Source organism: Hemiscyllium ocellatum, chromosome 3 (genome assembly GCF_020745735.1).
Source record: "Hemiscyllium ocellatum isolate sHemOce1 chromosome 3, sHemOce1.pat.X.cur, whole genome shotgun sequence".
Classification (NCBI taxonomy): Eukaryota; Metazoa; Chordata; class Chondrichthyes; order Orectolobiformes; family Hemiscylliidae; genus Hemiscyllium; species Hemiscyllium ocellatum.
In genome coordinates, this window is record NC_083403.1 from 127,410,847 (window position 1) to 127,432,657 (window position 21,811).

Sequence of the window (21,811 nt, forward strand, 5' to 3'; positions counted from 1 at the left end):
TATCCCTTCTCAAAAATGCCACTCCCCCTCCTCACTTGCCTCCCTTTCTATCTTTCCTGTAGCATTTGTATCCTGGAACATTAAGCTGCCAGTCTTGCCCATCCCTGAGCTACATTTCTGTAATTGCTATGATACCCCAGTCCCATGTTCCTAACCATGCCCTGAGTTCATCTGCCTTCTCTGTTAAGCCCCTTGCATTGAAATAAATGCAGTTTACTTTATTAGTCCTATCTTGTCCCTGCCTCCCCTGCCTGTTTGACTCGTTTCTGTTCTCAACTGTACCAGTATCAGATTGACCTCTTTCCTCACTATCTCCCTGGGTCCCATCCCCCCACCTTACTTGTTTAAATCCTCCCGAGCAGCTCCAGCAAATTTCCCTGCCAGTATATTAGTCCCCTTCCAATTTAGGTGCAGTCCGTCTTTCTTGTACAGGTCACTTCTACCCCAAAAGTGATTCCAATGATCCAAAAATGTGAATCCTTCTTCCATACATCAGCTCCTCAGCCATACATTTATCTGCTGTATCCTCCTATTCCTGCCCTCAGTAGCTTGTAGCACCCCACCTAATTTACACTTTCTGAGACACTGCAGGACAACTTAGCATGGCCAAGCCACCAAGCATGCATATCTCCGGACTGTGGGAGGAAACCGGGACACCTGAAGGAAACCTATGCAGACACAGGAAGAATGTGCAAATTTCACACAGACAGCCGCTCGAGGGTGAAATTGTACCATGGTCGTTGATGCTGTGAGGCAGCAGTGCTAACCACTGAGCCACCATGCTGCCCCTTCTTGAATCTGTGTTTGACATGGTGTCAGGCAGCAGGTTTATCTACTTGTGTGGTGTTATAATTCTGAAATTATGCAGCTTGGGGGTTGCAGTGGCAGTTTTGAAGTTATTTTGAAAGGAATTGTGTGTTGTTCGCTGAATAATATGTCAAGGAAGCTCTTAATTCTTCAAACTTTTTCATACTTTTTGCATAATTTATTACAGCTTTCATTGGTTATCTATGAATGGTTGATGCAAAAGTGAATATTTATTCATGGGTTGTGTTAGAACAGGTTTTTTTTTGCAAGATGTCAATCCTGTGGTTCTCATTGAGATTTGCTATTCAGTGCATTGGCCATATGCAGTATGTACCATCTGTTATTGGTTCCATTGAAGTTGATGTAGCTGTGTATATTGTCAGTCTCATGGTGACTAGTTTTGTGGTGCTACCCAAGATGGCTGACCGGCATCTTGCCTCTATTTGCTTATGTCTGTCCTGCTGAATAATGAAGGTTTGCCAGCCCATGGCCAGCAACCTTCAATGTGCGGGGCCTCTTCCCCCAGGGTCCTTAATTGCAAGGGAAGATCCAGTAGAAATCTGGTACACGACCAGAAATTGCTGCAGTAACTCAGCAAGCCCATCAGTACTTGTAAAGAGAAAACTGTATTCACTTTTAGAGTCCAGTGACCCTCCTTCATCCTGCGAAATCCCCGAGCAGTGCAAAATGTGCAGCCGTGTCTAGTCCTTCTTATACTTTGGCATTGAGGTTGAGCATGTTAAATAATTTATTTGTGCCACATGTCATTTACTTTGGCCTTGGGAAACCTGACTTGTGATTGCAAAAATTGGCGAAGGCTTATCCAGAAAGGCATCAACCATATTGGGAGATATTGTTGGCAACATGGAAAGGCGAGGTTGCGATGTTCTTTGGAATGCACAAACCTCCAACCAGCATATATTATATTATATTATATTATTGGTAAAGTTGGAACTCTGGATCTTTGACTTCAGCAAGGGAAACATTTTTTTCTTGTTCATTTCCACCTCCCTGCTCATGAAATGGAACCATAAATGAATAGCTTGTCCAAGCAATCCTTTTTAAAAATACAGGCTTTCCAAAGATAATTCTGAAGGAAAATATTTCATAAGTATTCGCCTTTTTGTAAATTCCACTCCCACTGTTTCCAATTTATAAGTAAATGTCCTTCTCTATAAAGCTACATTCTGGTTGCTGTTCCATTTCATTATTAAATCTTCCAGGTCATCAGATTGATGAAATGCCCAGTGCTGTTGATCTTGTATGTAAAGAAAGGCCAATGGAGGGCATTTCACTGTTTCTCTTACATAATAAATACCCCAATCTTAAGTCTGTAAATTCCATTCAGACGATTGTTGATGAGTTCAACCTCGTAGTTATCAAATTATTGTAAGAAAATTACTGAATCATCAAATTCATTGTAAGTATAGACTGAACATTGTTCATTTGGGGCATAAATTTGACTGCTTCCAGAGACTGGATACAACCTGTATTGTGATTAAAAATGGAAGATATTGAAATACCCATCTGTTTTGACGACTTCTGAAACAGGGGAGATAAAGATTGTCTTCCACTTCTTGAACTTTCTTCTTCTCTTGCATAAAAGCTGCATTGTTTACTCCCAGAATCATAACACAAGCCTGAAGTATCTATTAACCCCACATTCCAACTTTTTAAACCTGACCAGCACCACGGTGGCACAGTGGTTAGCACTGCTGCCTCACAGCGCCTGTAGACCCGGGTTCAATTCCCGACTCAGGCGACTGACTGTGTGGAGTTTGCACGTTCTCCCCGTGTCTGCGTGGGTTTCCTCCAGGTGCTCCGGTTTCCTCCCACAGTCCAAAGATGTGCGGGTCAGGTGAATTGGCCAAGCTAAATTGCCCGTAGTGTTAGGTAAGGGGTAATGTAGGGGTATGGGTGGGTTTCGCTTCGGCGGGTCGGTGTGGACTTGTTGGGCCGAAGGGCCTGTTTCCACACTGTAAGTCTAATCTAATCTAATCAAAGCACCGTTGGCACCCATCATCCAAGCAGCACAAAATTAAAGTTTTTGTGTCCCTCTCTCTGGACCAAGAGGCTGGGATTCAAGTCCCATCCACTCCAAGGTATAGTTAGTAAGTTTGTAGATGGCACCAAAATTGGAGGAGTAGTGGACAGTGAAGAAGATTACCTCCCATTACAACAGGATCTTGATCAGATGGGCCAGTGGGCTGAGAAGTGGCAGATGGATTTTAATTTGGATAAATGCAAAGTTCTGCATTTTGGAAAAGCAATTCTTAGCAGGACTTGTACACTTAATGGTCAGGTCCTAGGGAGTATTGCTGAACAAAGAGACCTTGGAGTGCAGATTCATAATTCCTTGAAAGTAGAGTCACAAGTAGATAGGATAGTGAAGAAGGCGTTTAGTATGATTTCTTTATTGCTCAGAGCGTCGAGTACAGGAGTTGGGAGGTCATATTGCAGCTGTAGAGAACAATGGTAAGGCCACTTTTGGAATATTTCATGCAGTTTTTGTCTCCTTCCTTTTGGAAGGATGTTGTGAAACTTGAAAGGGTTCAGAAAAGATTTACAAGGATGTTGCCAGGGTTGGAGGATTTGAGTTATAGGGAGATGCTGAATAGGCTGGGACTGTTTTTCTGGAGTGTTGGAGACTGAGGTGTGACCTTATAGAAGTTTATAAAATCATAAGGGGCATGGATAGGGTAAATCGACAAAGTCTTTTCCCTGGGGTAGGGGAGTCCAGAACCAAAGGGCATAGGTTTAGGGTGAGAGGGGAAAGATATAAAAGAGACCTAAGGGGCAACTTTTTCACACAGAAGGTGGTATGTGTTTGAAATGAGCTGCCAGAGGAAGTGGTGGAGGCCAGTACAATTGCTACATTTTGAAGGCATCTGGATGGGTATATGAATGGGAAAGGTTTGGAGGGATATGGGCTGGGTGCTGGCAGGTGGGACTAGATTGCGTTGGGGTATCTGGTCAGCATGGATGTGTTGGACCGAAGGTCTGTTTCCATGCTGTACATTTCTAAGACTCTCTGATTCTAAGTATGTATTAACATCACTGAGTAAGTTAATTTAAAAAAAAAACTAAAAGGTTTTGAAGATCAGTTGATTTGTACATTTATCTTTTCTTCAGTGCCATTCTTAAATGTCTCCTTTTTTGAAGCAATTGAGACACTGAATTAATTGCATTAGCCTCTGTTTCATCTATCCAGTACTCTGGAACTTGGGTGGATGAAATGGATTGGGGTGATGCTTATTCCCTTTGGTTCTGCCAAAAGTAGGTTAAATTTTGTTAGTTCTTTGTTGACAGTTGATATCAAATAGTCTGCCTACCTACATTAAATGAATCTTAGTATTACTTTATAGTGCAATTTAATGTTCCCTGTCTTTAAAGTTAAAACTCCTGGAATCAAGGATTGTATCTCCAATTCTCTGGGCTCTCCTAAGCAGTGTTATTTTAAAAGATAGATGTCAAAATCTGTATTACCATTCCACATGTTGCCTCACCCATGATCTACACCGGCTTGAATAATTTGTTCTAACTTCAAATGCCTTTGAGAGGTATCCTACTTCTTGATTAACCTTTGATAATGGCTTCATAATGACTAGAAGCTTTCAGTAGTTGTCAATCTCTTTTTCTGTTTCCCATGGTGGGTCTGTGACCGACATTTGTTTCTTTTTAAGTACCTAGAAATTAGAAAGCAGCATATGGAAATGTTCTCTAGGCTGCTAAAAGAAAACAACTATAGCATTGACATGGGACACTGTTCCAAAGGCAAACTTGGAATTGTGATAACCCTACAATATGGATACTTTGCTTTGTAGCTACTAAGAACTAAATTGCCGCTGAAACTGTTGAGTTTGTGTATACATTTCATTCAGTTTCAAGCTAGATCTAAAATAAAACACTTTGGGGTTTTGCTTTAGTCCATCCAACTTACTTGAACCAGAGTTCTTTGAATCTTATCAATGCCTCTAGTTCACAAAGCTTTGTGTTTTCAGCATATCTTACAATTATTATGTTCAATATAAATTTAGAATCCCTACTATGTGGAAACAGGTCCTTCGGCTCAAAATGTCCACACCGATCCTCCAAAGAGTATCTCGCCCAGACCCATTCCCCAACATCTACTCCTGACTCGTGCACCTAAACTATACATCCTGAACACTATGGGCAATTTAGCACGGCCAATTCACCTAATCTGCATGTCTTTGAATTGTGGGAGGAAACCGGAGCACCTGGTGGAAACCCATGCAGACATGGGGGAAAATGTGGAAACTCCACTCGGACGGTTGCCTGAGGCTGGAATCAAACCCGAGTCCCTGGTGCTGTGAGGCAACATTGCTAACCACTGAGCCACTGTGCTGCCCCGTTGCTCCCTGTTGTTTACAACATTAGTTGTGAAACCAGAACCCTGTGGGACACCATTAATTGCTACTCTAGAACCAGTGATTTTTCTATTTATTACCAGCTTATTGTCAGCAATTGACACATCAAACTATTTTGTCATTTAACTCAACAAAATTTAGCCCCCTTGAAAATTTTCACTTTTATGCAGCTTAAATATATATTGTACCTTGTACCTTGGCAACTTTGGCAGGTGGGACTTTCCTACCTCAATCCTAATGAAGTATGTGGTGGAAAGGCCTGTGGACAACCTTCAGCTTCAGTGCCTCACCCCATTACTGCTGTTATTAACCCAATGTATGTTAGGGAGCTTGCCAATGACGAGCAAACCCTAGTGCACTTACTTATAGGGTCCTGACTTAGTGTCTAGTTGAGGTAGCTGACACTAGAAAAGGAGTGTGGCTACCCAGAACTATTCCCATGCCCTGTTATTGACTCCACACAACGCTCCACAGTAACTCCCACCCATGACCCTTTCCCACCATTGCTGACCTGTTCCTGATCCTTCTGTGATCCTAGACTTTGTGCTGATGTTCTACTGGGAGCAGACATGCTTCCATGGTGGTACTGCTGGAGAGTGAAGACTTTCCACCCTTTGGCCAGCAACTTTCAGTGTATGGGACCTACTTTACCAGGGTCCTTGAACCCAGGGGAAGATGCAGCACAGGACCAGAAATTATTGGTGAAACTCAGTAAGCCTGGCAGTACCTGTGGAGAGAAAACAGTGTTTACTTTGAGTCCAGTGACATTTCTTCATTCTGTCAAGTGCCTGGAAAATGTGCAGACCTGTAATGAAACAGGCAATTTGGATTCTTGCCAGCTCTCTAGCTGGTGACCAGGACCCTTCAGCCACACGAGATGAATGTAGATTTCTCCAGCTTCCTCATTTCCACCCCCCCCCCCCCCCCCCCCCCCCCCCCCCCCCCCCCCCACCTTATCTCAGTCCCAACCCCTGGATTCAGCACCGCCCTCTTGACCTGCAATCTTCTTCCCGACCTCTCTGCCCCCACCCCCTCTCTGACCTATCGCCATCGCCCTCACCCTCACCTCCTTCCACCTATTGTATTCCCAGCACCCCTCCCCCAAATTCCCCTCCCCCTACCTTTTATCTCAGCCCGTTTGGCACACCAGCCTCATTCCTGAAGAAGGGCTTATGCCTGAAACGTCGATTCTCCTGCTCCTTGGATGCTGTCTGGCCTGCTGCGTGTTTCCAGCACCACACTTTTCAACTCTAGTCTCCAGTATCTGCAGTCCTCACTTTTTCCCTCTGTCACCACTACAAGATTTCACCCAGTTTGGGTAGCTTTCATCTGTTTGTTTACTTAACACTTTAGAGGATTCCAGTGAATTCCTGAAGCATAAGCATATATGTTTGCATCCATCTTAATTACTGCTAATGTGTCATATGGTCTTTGTTGAGATGCCTTGCTTTCAGTGTGTATAAAATGAATCTGGATGAGTATTATTACAAAGAAGGGAAATAAGTTATGATGGGTACAGTGTCCCTTTTCATCAATCCAATAACCAAAGCAGGTTTTCTTTTAATCATTTCATATCACATGAATGCTTCAATTGACAGAAAGAAAGAAGTAATAAAGATTTCTGAAGTGGTAAAAGAAAAATAAATGTTTATTGTTTAATACCCAAATATACACAGCCACACATGCACTGAGAACACACTCTGGTAAAGATTGTAGGTACCATTGTTGAGGTTAACATTTCGGTATGGATAGAACATTGACTAGCTAACAGGAAACAGGTCATAAGCAAAACGAGTCATTTTCAGATTGGGAAGTTGTAATGAGTTTTGTGCCAAAGGAGTTAGTGCTGGCATCTAAGCCTTTTGCAATTAACAATTTATATAAGTTACTTGAATGAATTAATGAGACTGAGGGTTTGGTTGCTAAATTTGCTCATAACACAAAGTTGACAAACTAATCCAGAGCTCTGGGTGATAAAACGGATAGAAATTAAAGAGAAAAGGTATGTTTATGATGAATATCAGCTAGTAAGTACAGTTGAGAGCCAAGCTGAATGCAGAAGTTTGCGAAGGGAGGGAAAGAAAGCAAGCAAATACAAGAAACAAAGATGGATTGTGACAAAAAACTGGTAGCTAACATTAGAGCAAGTCCTAAAGTGTTCTGTAATCATGTCATTTTAAATTGTGAAAACAGTAGGAGTGGGGCCAAGTTGTGACCATAAAAGGGATTTGCATATGGAGATGAGGCACGACAGTGGTGTTAAATTGTAGCGGCGTGACATAATCTTTCCGGATCTTGCTTGGATTCAGAGGTGCTGCTGGAGGTCTGGAAAATTGAAAAGTTTCAATCTTTGGAACCAGCATTTACAAATAAATTTAACTTTAGTAGGGAATCTTCTAAAATTAATTATTTAGGATAGAGTTAATAATCACATAGAAAAATATGGGTTAATTGAGAAGAGTTGAGAGATTTGTTGAGAGAAAATTATGTCTAACCCACTGGAGTTTTTCTTTTGAAGAGGTAACAGGGTGATGAGGGGAAGGCTGATAATACGTTATATATGGACATCACGAAGTCTTTTGATACATTTCTACACAATCAATCCAAATATTGGTGTGCAGACAACAATTTCAAAGGCTGTGGACAACAGCAAACTTAGGTGAATGTTAAACTAAAGAGCCTGTGTAGAACTTTTAAAAATAAATTAGCAAGTTGGTGAAGTGGTTCAAAAGGTGGGGGTTGAACCTCCGAGCAGTGTGAGGTGATAAAATTTGGTATAAAAAAGGGTACTGTTTTAAAGGGCGTGCAGGAGTAGGGGGATCTGGGTGTATGTATGTATAAATCATTAAAATTGACAAAATAGGCAGTGAGAGCAATGAGGTGCAGAGGAGATTTACCAGGATGTTGCCTGGTCTGGAGGCAAGATATTATGAGAAAAAGCTGAGAGACTTCAGTCTGTTCTCATTGGAGAGAAGAAGGCTAAAGAGGATTTGGTAGAGACCTACAAGATGATCAGAGGTAGGGTAGACGATGAAAGTCTTTTCCCTAGGATGATGACGTCAGCTTGTACAAGGGGGCATAGCTACAAATCAAGGGGTGATAGATTTAAGACAGATGTCAGAGGCAGGTACTTCACTCAAAAGAGTGGTAAGAGCGTGGAATTCCCTGCTTGCCAATGTAATTAACTCAATCACGTTAGGGAGATGAAAACAATCCTTGGATAAGCACATGGATGATGATAGGACAGTGCGGAAGGATGGACTTTGAAATAATCAAAGGTCAACGCAACATCGAGGGCAGAAGGGCCTATTCTGCGCTGTATTGTTCGATGTTCTATATCTTCTTCTAGGTTTCAGGGACACAGAGTATAAGAGTGGAGTGGTCATGCTGAATTTTTGAAGTACACTAGATTCTCCTCAACTGGGGTATTGCATAAAGCTGTGAGCCCATAATTTCTACAATGTTTGTGATTGAATTAGAAAGTGCAAAAGAGATTGGCGAGAATGCTTCACTGGACAATAAATCTCTTTTATCAGAAAACGTTGGAAAAAATTGGGTTGTTTTCCTTGAAGGGAAAAGAGTAGAAGCAGATGTAATAGAAGTTTTAAAAATCATGAGGGACCTGTAGTGAGTAGACAGGAAGAAACCATTCCCGCTCATATATAGATTGAGAAACTGAGAGCACAGATTTAAAGTGTTTTGCAAAAGAAACAGATGTGAGCTGTAAAAAAAAAATTAAGATCCGGAAGGCACTTCCTGGTACTGTGGGGGAAGCAGGTTCAATTGAGACATTCGAGAGAGCATTATATGATATACTATAATAGAAACAAAGTACAAAGTTGCAGGAGATGTTTAGAATCAAAATGTTTAGAGATGGGCTGAATGACCTCCTGTACTGTTACAATTCCGTGAAGTCGATGGCCTCAGAGGGATCAAATGGAATATAATGTGGGAAAATTTTGAAATTTTCCTTTTCTTGTTGGAAATTAAAAACCATAATATTATCTAAATGGTGAGAGATTGTAGAAATGAGATGCAGAATGATTTGAGTGCCATCGTGCAAGATTCATAGACCAATAATATGCAGATACAGCAAGTAATTGTAAAAGCTAACACAATGTAAGCATTTATTGTGAAGGGAATTAAGTGCAAAAGTAGGGAGGTTATACTTTTGGGGCATTGGTGAGACCACATTTGGAGCACTGTCCATTATTTGACTACTTATTTAAAGACGGGTGTAAGTTGCTTGGAAACAGTCACAGAAGGTAGACAAATCAGCTTGTAGCCACTGGACCTTAGAGTAAAGCACAACTTAATTGAAGCATAGAATATTCAGTGGGATCTTGGCACGGTGGACGTGGAAATTATGTTCCTGTTTATGGGGAAATCTGGAACCCATTTAGACAAAGATGAGAAGAAATCTTTCCTCAGAGGGATCTAAACCTTGGAGCTCTCTTCCTCCAAACAGGTAGATATGAAATCCTTGAATATTTTTAAAGCAGATACACACAAAATCTTGATGAACTGTATAAACTGCAATTGTTTTACTATGAATTAGGAAAATGAGAGAATGAACTTAAGTTTTATAACTTGGTGGAAACGTGGAATTGTGTGGTATTCATTTATTAGTTACACAAGGTCTGCTAACTTTTGGAGTAGTTGGATTGATACTTTCTGTCAAACAGGCTGGCACCAAGTGTCTTTGTGTTAAAAGAAAAAATTGCCTCCTTACAGCTTTTGGTGTTAAATTGCTGTTTGTTACATAAATTTGGAAAGCCTGTAAGCCAAACTAAGTTGCATGCTCTTTTCCTCTGAGGTGAACAAAATAAGCACTTCGACTTTGAAAAGAAGAACTAAAAAGCCTAGATCCAGCTGACTTACCAAATTGGGGTTCGCCATGGTTAACAACAACGCAATATCATTGAAAACAGGAGAACAGTGGGAAAGGCACTTTAGTCCACCCTTGTGTTTGGACTCTTTGTTCACACAATTTGTCCCCTTTTGCCTGCGTTTCCACACATTTTTGAAGAACAGTTTGTCTTATTCGTCCTATTTGTAAATGAAAGTGCAAATGATCAGAGCTAAAGTTTGTAAATTAATAATCCATTTTGTCACTTATTTAAAGGATGTGTTTGTTATAATCAGATTTTGTTTTTGTAATTGATTAAACCTGTTGTGAGCTACTTTTATCTTAGATAATGGTCAAAGTCAGGAAAATTAATGATTTCAGTGATTACATTGGTCAGTTATATATTGTGACTCACTGTGAAATGGTGGGGCCTGATTTCCAGTGAACTTTTCTCATTCAGTTTGTCTCACAAGCAAGGGGTTGTACAGTTATTAGCGGATAGGCAGGAATGTGAAATAATCAGATCAAATGTTGATCTTGTTGAATAGTGGAACAGGCTCAAGGGGCAAGTGACTTATTCGTGTTTCATCATTTGTATGTTGGATTGTAATTATAAAAGTGTGATGTGTTTATGTTGTATGACCAGCTCTGTTACGCATGTTTTTCCCCAGTGAGATGTGTGAAATGAAACAGGCCTGTTATGATTCCTGTGCACTGAAGATAGGTTTTGGCAGTTTAGAAGAATGTACATTGTTGTTTTGTTTCCACTAGCAGATTTCTTTTAGACTGTAAGGCAGAGCTCTGGTGTGGTTCTTTAGGTAATGTGTTAAATCTCTGCCTATGTATGACTTAAGACCTGGTTTCCTTAGGCAAGGTCTTTTCCCTCCATTGGGACAGATATTTCTGTCTGTCTAACCAGAATCTCTCGTGGGGAAAATCCTTATCAAAAAATGTGAGAGGAGAATTTTCCCTTCACTGGAGTGCTGTGAGCAATCATAAAAAAAATTGGGAAAATGTGAGGAAAAAAGTGACCAGTTTCCCTTTAAGATTTAAATAACAACTTCAAAGTCTCACTTTTGAGCACCTTTTATTTCCACGTGTTTATATCTCAGTAATAGCTCATCTTGCTTTATTATTAAATAAAAAGCAAACAAAAACTGTGGATGCTGTAAATCAGAGACACAATTGGAAATTGCTAGAAAAGCTCAGCAGGTCTGGCAGCATCTGTGGAAGGAAATTAGAGTTAACATTTCAGGTCCAGTGTCCCTTCCTCAGAACTGCTCTGAAGAAGGATTACTCAACCTGAAATGTTAACTCTGATTTCTCTCTGCAGCTGCTGCCAGACCTACTGAGCTTTTGCGGCAATTTTTACTTCTGCTTTATTACTATGTGACTTCCATTCTCTTTTCTGAGAAACTGGGTGACACCCATCCCAGGCTGGTACCTGATAGTTGCAGCTCACCAATTGCTTGACCTGGCTTTCATCCAACTTTGTCTTCAGCACACTGTCCCTGCATACTCCACGGACGGCTTCTTACTCTGATCTTAATCCCAGAAATCAGCATGAGCAAACCAACAGCCTGACTGTATCTTTGACTTCTGTAAGTCCAGCTCTTTCACCATTTTGGCCTTTCGGGGCTTTACTTTGCAGTTCAGGGATCTAGGACTTCCATGCTTCTGCCAGGTTGCTTTGCCTACAGGGATGCCCAATCAATGCATCTAAATAAGATGCATCCGCTGGCTCAGTCCTGAAAAAGGGTTAAACCTGAAATGTTGATTTTTCTCTACCTCCTACTGGAGAAGGTGCAAAACTTGACCTACTCTTGGGAAATAAGGCAGGTGACTGAGGTGTCAGTGGGGGAGCAGTTTGGGGCCAGTGACCATAATTCTATTAGATTTAAAATAGTGGTGTAAAAGGGTAGACCAGATCTAAAAGTTGAAGTTCTAAATTGGAGAAAGGTCAATTTTGATGGTATTAGGCAAGAACTTTCGAAACCTGATTGGGGGCAGATGTTCGCAGATAAAGGGATGGCGGGAAAATGGGAAGCCTTCAGAAATGAGATAACGAGAATCCAGAGAAAGTATATTCCTGTAGGGTGAAAGGAAAGGCTGGTAGGCATAGGGAATACTGCATGACTAAAGAAATTGAGTGTTTGGTTAAGAAAAAGAAGGAAGCATATATAACGTATTGACAGGATAGATCGAGTGAATCCTTAGAGTATAAAGGCAGTAGGAGTATACTTACTTAAGAGGGAAATCAGGAGGGCAAAAAGGGGACATGAGATAACTTTGGCAAATAGGATTAAGGAGAATCCAAAGAGTTTTTCCAAATACATTAAGGACAAAAGGGTAACTAGGGAGAGAATAGGGCCCCTCAAAGATCAGCAAGGCGGCCTTTGTATGGAGCCGTAGAAAACGGGGGAGATACTAAATGAGTATTTTGCATCCATATTTACTGTGGAAAAGGATATGGAAGATATAGACTGTAGGGAAATAGATGGTGACATCTTGCAAAATGTCCACATTAGAGGAAGAAGTGCTGGATGTCTTGAAACATGTAAAGGTGGATAAATCCCCAGGACCTGATCAGGTGTACCCAAGACCTTTGTGGGAAGTTAGGGAGGTGATTGCTGAAATATTTGTATCATCGATAGTCGCAGGTGAGGTGCCGGAAGACTGGAGGTTGGCTAATGTGGTGCCACTGTTTAAGAAGGGTGGTAAGGACAAGCCAGGGAACTATAGACCAGTGAGCCTGACCTCGGTGGTGGGCAAGTTGTTGGAGGGAATCCTGAGGGACAGGATATACATGTATTTGGAAAGGCATGGACTGATTTGGGGTAGTCAAGATGGCTTTGTGCGTGGGAAATCATGTCTCACAAACTTGATTGAGTTTTTTGAGGAAGTAACTAAGAGGATTGATGAAGGCAGAGCAGTAGATGTGATCTATATGGACTTCAGTAAGGCATTCGCCAAGGTTCCCCATGGGAGACTGATTAGCAAGGTTAGATCTCATGGAATACAGGGAGAGCTAGCCATTTGGATACAGAACTGGCTCAAAGGTAGAAGACAGAGGGAGGTGGTAAAGGGTTGTTTTTCAGACTGGAGGCCTGTGACCAGTGGAGTGCCACAAGGATCGGTGCTGGGTCTTCTACTTTTTGTCATTTACATAAATGATTTGGATGCAAGCTAAGAAGTACAGTTAGTAAGTTTGCAGATGACACCAAAATTGGAGGTGTAGTGGACAGCAAAGAGGGTTATCTCAGATTACAATAGGATCTCGACCAAATGGGCCAATGGGCTGAGAAGTGGCAGATGGAGTTTAATTCAGATAAATGCGAGGTCTGGCATTTTGGAAGAAGCAAATCTTAGCAGGGCTTATACACTTAATGGTAAGGTCTTCAGGAGTGTTGCTAAACAAAGAGACCTTGGAGTGCAGCTTCATAGCTCCTTGAAAGTGGAGTCACAGGTAAATAGGATAGTAAAGGTGATGTTTGGTATGCTCTCCTTTATTGGTCAGAGTATTGAGTACAGGAGTTGGGCGGTCATGTTGCAGCTGTACAGGACATTGGTTTGACCACTGTTGGAATATTGCATGCAGTTCCGGTCTCCTTCCTATCGGGAAGATATTATGAAACTTGAAAGGGTTCAGAAAAGGTAAGGATGTTGCCAGGGTTGGAGGATTTGAGCTATAGGAAGAGGCTTAACAAGCTGGGGCTGTTTTCCCTGGAGCATCAGATGCTGAGGGGTGACCTTGTAGAGGTTTACAAAATTATGAGGGGCATGGATAGGGTAAATAGGCAAAGTCTTTTCCCTGGGGTGGGGATGTCCAGAACTAGAGGGCATAGGTTTACGGTGAGAGGGGAAAGATATAAAAGAGACCTACAGGGCCACTTTTTCACACACAAGGTGATATGTGTATGGAATGAGCTGCCAGAGGAAATGGTGGAGGCTGGTACAATTGCAACATTTAAAAGACCTTTGGATGGGTAAATGAATAAGAAGGGTTTGGAGGGATATGGACTGGGTGCTGGCAGATGGGACTAGAAAGAGTTGGGACATCTGGTTGGCATGGACGGGTTGGACCGAAGGGTCTGTTTCCATGCTGTACATCTTTGACACCTGATACCTGGCTTGTGTTCTTCCCGAATCCTGCTTGTTTAGCCTGATTTCCTGTCACTCACTGCCTACTTGGATGCTGTCATCGTTTCTGGTTTTCTTTACTGTATGGCGATCTTGCCAGTTTCTGTGTCTTGCATTGCTTTTTAGTACTGATGTAGAAGCAGCTTGTCATACTGGGGAGTGCTGTATCAGTAAAGGTACAGCTTCAATGCTTCCATGAAGCTCAGCACAGGCAGGAAGATCAGCACCTCATTTTCTGCTATGGGACCCTGCAGTCTTCAGGGCTTGATTATCAATTACAATAACTTTCGAGCCTGAGCACCATCTTCCATGTCTTTCCCCCAACTCCCACACACCAGGCCTTGTTGCCACGTGGCTGTTATCACAACCAAGCCACTGTCACCTATGTGTAGTCCCCATTATTAGCTGTTGATTCTCAGAGGTTGACCATTACCTATTCCTTTAGCTGTACAACAGATGATATTCTCTCTCCTTGGGCTCCATCTCCATCTGTTGTTTACATGCACACATACAAACTTTCTCCAGCAATTTCTGTTTTTGTTTAGGATTTCCAGGTTTTTGTTTTGGGTGAATGGAGTATGATGGAAGCCGATGCACTATTGTACACTCAAACTGTGGTCCCCAACTTTCCATTATTAAGGCACACTTCAATGGGAGAAACAATTCCATGGCACAATGCTATTTTTCAGCTGAATTGATTGCAAGTAAATGTGACATTTTTGAGCATTTACAATGTTTACAGCCTTACTGGAGAGGTTTGTAATGTAGTGCATGCAACAAGCTAAAGAATCAAAAGCATTAATGTTTCAACTTCACTGCCAAACGTACACTGTCTTTGACTGCAAGCACAGACACATTTTCAAAATCTGATCTACTCAACGATTTCTAATTATTCATGAACAATGGATCAGAGTAAGATGCAAAGTAAAGTAAATTGCTATCTACCTGGTTAGTGGGAACCTGAATCTGCTGGTGTGTGAACAATGAAAAGTATGAGCAGTAGAAATAGTGGTGAGTACTTCTACCCCTCAGCCACATGATTGTACAAGAAAGGCATCCAAGAGTCCAGTGCATAATTCATGAGCTGAAGAGTGAAAGAATATGTAAACTGCGGCAGACTGGGTGTTATGAATCGCTTGACAAAACACTTCTTTTCAACTCCACCTGGTAAAATTCAGCCCCATGCTTCTGTCATGCATCCAGAGCATCTCTTCCCATTATCCTGATATAATTTCTGATGATTATGCAATTGTTGGACAATGGGGTCCACATCTCACTCATCCATATCAATTAAAACAATGTATTGTGTTTGCATTTCAAGTTTGGAGTTGCAGATGTTGCAACAGTAATGTTATAACCCAGTTTTTTTAAATTAATTGTAGAGGCACAGCCGTTATCACACAGAGGTTATTTGCATTTTAACAACTTTGCTAAGACTTGCCTCAACATGAAAGTTAGTTGAGTACTGTTACAGTTCAGTTCTGGCAAGAAATAATTGTCAGCTGACCTCTTACTCCATTTTATGTTGCTGAGAAGTGTCTGTTTTTGCATCTTATACTTCATAAGTTCATATTTATAATTCAGAAGTTTGTAGTGTGAATGGGACTACATGTTGAAATGCCTTGAGTCAGGTTTTAAAAATATGTTATATCTTTTACGTTTATTGGTGAGAGACCTGATGACCTCATTGAGGAACGAAGTCTGAAAGATGTGCATTAAACTATAATTTATTAACATTAGAAATACGATAATCAAGATTGTTCATCTTCAACAGTACATGATAACTGAGATCTTGAGGGCCTGGCTAAACAATGTTTAAACCTTGGCTAAATTAGTGTTTTCACTGGTATCTTCAACACTGTTGGTTTAACCTTTCTGAATAATTAGCAACTTGTGGTAAACAAGGAGGGGCGGGGGGGAAGGTTATTTCAGTTTATACTTCATGAAGCCAATTGAGCATTATAATTAACAAATTTAATAATTAACAAAGTAATGGATTACAATAACACAAAGTTTGCCAACTTCACCTCTAATTTTCCTGTTGTATTCTTGGCTTTCCTTTCTTCCCATTCCCATTTTCTGTGCCTTATTTTTTGGATTCATGTTCTCCCTGTACCAGTTATTTGGCATTCCATTACAAGCTCAAATTTTGCCCGTATCTTTTTATCGTGGCTACCAGTTTGAACAATTCATTTTGTAGCTGCAAACTAGTTCACAAAAATCATTGGATGGCTAGTAAGTCTGTGAAGATCTATCCATTTATAGATAAAAGTAATCACAGATTTAAAATGATCACAATTGCACCCTTATCAATCGTTCTCTCCCCACCACCACCATACCACCATCCACCAATAATATTATCTCACTTTGTGCTTTTAAAAAAAGGGATGTTAACTTGCTTCTTATCTACAAGTGATTATTTCAAAACCATTGTTTACTGTGGGATCCTATAATTGTTAAGTTTGCATTTATGATGCAGAAAGGCAGTTCTAAAGTCAGGAAAATTTATTAAACTTCTGTGTATTGGCTTTGTTTCTGTATATAATTTTCTGCTTCAGTTCAGTTATATTGATCCTTATTAAATATAAGAGTACATGAATGAGGGATCACTGCATCTAATATTGTAGATTCCAACCATATCATAATGTTTAAAATGAACAGTGCTATTAAATATCTAAATTGCACTTCTCAATTTTCAATTACCTGAATTGAATCAATTTTTGATATTATAAAATAAACTTAATATTACAGTTGAACTTTGTATTATCATTTTTTTTTAAAAGACGTGTTTTAACCTTTTATTTTTCTCATTCTTGTTTATTGTTTCTTCACCATTCAGATTATCTTTGTACTTCCATACAATTCTTTAAGAAAGTAATCTGCCAACTCTTTTTGAAGAGTCATTCAGAGCATTTTATCTCCCTCCTCCAGTATCTTTGCATTTATTTCTTCCTTCAGATATTGCCTAGAGGCTGATGTTGAATCTGTGTGTACCACCGTATAAAGGTGTGCATTTGAAGTTCTAACTGCACGCTTTACATATACGTTTCTCTCCGTGCTGTTTTTTTTTGCCATTCACCTTAAATCTGTTCTCTTTGATCTATCCTTCAACCCTTGGAAGCAGATTCTCTTTAATAATTCAATCTAAATCCTTCATAAAGTGCAAAACTTGACTTCCTCATGGGAAACAGGCAGGGCAGGTGACTGAGGTGTCAGTTGTGGACCACTTTAGGGCCCGTGACCATAATTCTATCAGTTTTAATATAGTGATGGAAAAAGATAGACCAGATCTAAAAGTTGAAGTTCTACATTGGAGTAGGGTCAATTTTGGTGGTATTAGGCAAGAACTTTCAAAAGCTGACTGGGGGCAGATGACGGCTGGAAAATGGGAAGCATTCAGAAATGAGATAACAAGAGTGCAGTGGCAGTATATTCCTGTTAGGGTGAAAGGAAAGGCTGGTAGGTATATGGAATGCTGGATGACTAAGTAAGTTGAGGGCTCGGTTTAGAAAAAGAAGGAAGCATATATCAGGCATAGACAGGAGAAATCGAGTGAACCCTTAGTATATAAAGGCAGGAGGAGTCTACTTAAGAGGGAAATCAGGAGGGCAAAAAGGGGACATGAGATAGCTTTGGTAAATAGGGTTATGGAGAACCCCAAGGGTTTTTACACATACATTAAGGACAAAAGGGTAACAGGGGAGATAATAGGGCCCCTCAAAGATCAGCAGGGTGGCCTTTTTTGTGGAGCCGCAGGAGATAGGGCATATACTAAACGAGTTATTTTGCATCAGTGTTTACTGTGGAAAAGGACATGGAAGATAAAGAATGTAGGGAAATAGATGATGACATCTTGAAAAATGTTCATGTTAAAGAGGAGGAAGTGCTGGATGTCTTGAAACACATAAAGTTGCATAAATCCCCAGGACCTGATCAGGTGTACCCTAGAACTCTGGGAAGATAGGGAAGTGATTGCTGGGCCTCTTGCTGAGATATTTGTATCATCAATAGTCACAGATGAGGTGCCGGAAGACTGGAGGTCTGCTAACGTGGTGCTACTGTTAAAGAAGGGTGGTAAGGATTAGCTGGAGAATTATAGACCAGTGAGCCTGATGTCGGTGGTGGGCAAGTTGTTGGAGGGAATCCTGAGGGACAGGATATACATGTATTTGGAAAGGCAAGGACTGATTAGGGATAGTCAACATGGCTTTGAGACATGATTTCCCACGCACGCAAATTTGATTGAGTTTCTTGAAGAAGCAACAAAGAGGATTGATGAGGACAGAGTGGTCGATGTGATCTATATGGACTTCAATGTGGCGTTCAACAAGATTCTCCATGGGAGACGGGTTAGCAGGGTTAGATCTCATGGAATAGAGGGGGAGCTAGCCATTTGGATGCAGAACTGGCTCAAAGGTAAAAGACAGAGGGTGGTGGTGGTGGAGGGTTGTTTTTCGCATTGGAGGCCTGTGACCAGTGGAGTGCCACAAGGATCGGCACTGGGTCCACTACTTTTCGTCATTTATTATGTGGTTTGGATGTGAGCTTCAGAGGCATAGTTAGTAAGTTTGCAGATGACACCAAAATTGGAGGTGTAATGGATAGCAAAAAAGGCAACCTCTGATCAGATGGGCCAATGGGCTGAGGAGTGGCACACAGAATTTATTTTAGATAAATGCAAAGTGCTGCATTTTGGGAAAGCAAATCTTAGCAGGACTTATACACTTAATGGTAAGGTCCTAGGGAGTGTTGCTGAACAAAGAGACCTTGGAGTGCAGGTTCATAACTCCATGAAAGTAGAGTCGCAGGTGGATAGGACAGTGAAGAATGTGTTTGGTATGCTTTCCTTTATTGGTCAGGGTATTGAGTACAGAATTTGGGAAGTCATGTTGCAGCTGTAAAGGACGTTGGTTAGGCCACTTTTGGAATATTGTGTGCAATTCTGGTCTCTGGTTTCCTATTGGAAGGATGTTGTGAAACTTGATGGAAAATCAGAAAAGATTTACAAGGATGTTGCTAGGGTTGTGGGATTTGAGCTATAGGGAGCGGTTGAATAGGTTAGGACTTTTTTCCCTGGAGCATTGGAGGCTGAGGGGTGATCTTTATAGAGGTTTGTAAAATCATGAGGGGCATGGATAGGATAAATAGGCAAGGTCTTTTCCCTGGATTGGGAAGTCCAGAACTAGAGGGCATAGGTTTAGGGTGAGAGGGGAAAGATATAAAAGAGACCTAAGGGGCAACATTTTCACGCAGAGTGTGGTGTGTTTGTGGAATGGGCTGCCAGGGGACGTGAAGGTAAGTACAATTGTAACATTTAAAAGGCATCTGGATGGATATATGAATAGGAATGGTTTGGGGGTACATGGGCCGGGTGCTGGCAGGTGGGACTAGATTGTGTTGGGATGTTCGATTGGTGGACAAGTTGGACCGAAGGGATTTTTCCCGTGCTGAACATCTCTATGACTCTATGATTTCAAATGGCTCTCCGAAATCTCCTCTCACTCTGTGTGAAGGAAAACAACCTCCTCTTCAAGTCAAGTAATCATCATCCTTCATTATTGGAGCAATTCTACCAGTGCTCTTCTTTCACCTCTTCAAAGTCTTCCTAAAGTGCAATATCCGAAAGTGCATGCAGTACTTTATTGTGTGTTGAACTACTGTTTTATATTGGTTCAGAATAATTTCCTTGTTTTTGTACTCCATTGGATTCCATTTGCTTTAGTAATTACTTTATGAACCTGTCCTGCCATTTTCAAAACTGTATATACAAACTCCCACTGCTGTCTCTGCTCCTGGCTCCCTTTAACATAAAGCAGTTTAGCAATTATTTTGCCTTCTTTCCAAAATGTTGCGTGTCATTTTTTTATATTTACTTGCATTGACCATGCTTCTGCTTATTCCACCAGTAAGTCATAAGTTTTGTTGAATTGTCCTACAACCTTCTAAACCATCATATGAGCATTGTTGTCAGGTTTGCAATTTCAACAGCCATGTAAGGCTAAACCAATGATCATGGGAAACCAATTGTTGTAGAGTGATCTTGTGGCATAGTGATAGTGATCCTACCTCTGAGCCAGGAGGCTTCGGTTCAAGTCCTACATACTCCAGACATGCGTAATAACACCTCTGAAGAGGTTGATTAGAAAAGATAAAATTGAGGGAGATACCAACATTAGGAAAGCCACATCTGTAGAATTTATGTTACTGTTTCCCCACCAAAGATTTCATTGGTTCACTAAGGAATTCTAAGTAAGCATAATATTTGACATATTCTATTATAAAGACATTATTAGCATTCTGGGACGGAGGTTTAATATTGTTGAAAGAGATTAATGTTAGTTTTATTTTGTGATTCCCTCAAAAGGGCACTAGAATTTTGCTACAACCAGCCTGTTTTCCATTGCTGTATGACCATGTATTTCCTGAAAAATAAAAACATCGATTTTTTAAAATTTAAGTTCTCTCATGGAACATGAGCATTGTTAGCGAGGCAGACATTTATTTATTAATTAGGATAGTGTGATAAATGTTAGCAAATTTCATCCCTTGGGAATGATTGAATGAAAGATGACTTGCAGCTCTGGTAGCTGTGATACAGGAATAATTTGGTGCTCTCTTGGGAGAATGCTGAGACATTTTCAAGTGTCTTATTTTTGTGATATCCAAAATATGTTGTGTTACACTTATTCTAAACAATAAAAGGTGTTTTCAACTGGAGGAGATTTCTAATAGGTAAAATATGTTGCCTTGTGCCAAGCTTTTGACTGGAGAACAAATAACTTAAAAGTACATTGCGTCCTTTTAAAATATTTATATCCAGCAGAGGGCACTCTTTGACTTGAACAAGCATTTTTGTTACATTTTATTTTGAATAAAAATAATTGTGCATAATTTTACGTTTGATAGATTTCTGATTCTTTGTGTTTGTTATTGCCAAAATTTTACGTGACAATTATACCACTAATCTGTCCACACTAAATGTGCTATTATGCGAATAAACAGATTGATATCAATATTAATGTTGCAACTAATACTTATAAAAGCAGTACTCCTTAAAGAACAGGTTAAATCCTTTGTTGAAAATGTTTGGAATTATCATAGTGAGTTAATTGCAAATAGGAGTTCCACTTTGTATGAAAAATATGAGACATGTCTGATTTCTTAAGTGCAATTATTAATGGTTTTCTGATCCACACAAAACAAAGTTCAGAAACCTGTCAGATTTCGGTGTTACAATTGACTTTTAACAAGACGTAATGAAAATGAAGTGCTCAATGTGTTTGCAGGACTTGAGAAATGATACTGTTTACAAATCAGGAAAATACCATGCTACCGAATTTTTATAAAAGTTTGTTCTATTGTTTCTTTCCCACAAAAGAAAATGCCGGATATACTTGGTTTGAAGCATAGATTAATTTTGAATGAGTTTTGATTTTCTCTTTGGCTGATGTAAAATGTTAATCAAGTTGTTTGGATATGTTATGGCACATCTCTATGGCTATTGTATGGTGAGGTGAGAAGTGAGCCTGGACTTCCTGGCCCAGAGTAGTGTACGCTATCACAGCATCATAAAATTTCCTACGCAATAAATTAGTCACTCACTTGAACACCATTGTTTGGAGAGGGG

The 21,811-nt window shown here is 40.4% G+C and overlaps 1 protein-coding gene across 3 annotated transcripts in view; it reads left to right on the top strand.

Annotated features, from left to right (window-relative positions):
• taf1b (TATA box binding protein (Tbp)-associated factor, RNA polymerase I, B) overlaps positions 1-21,811 on the top strand; it is a 214,384-nt gene that overhangs the window by 132,357 nt on the left and 60,216 nt on the right. The window lies entirely within an intron of this gene.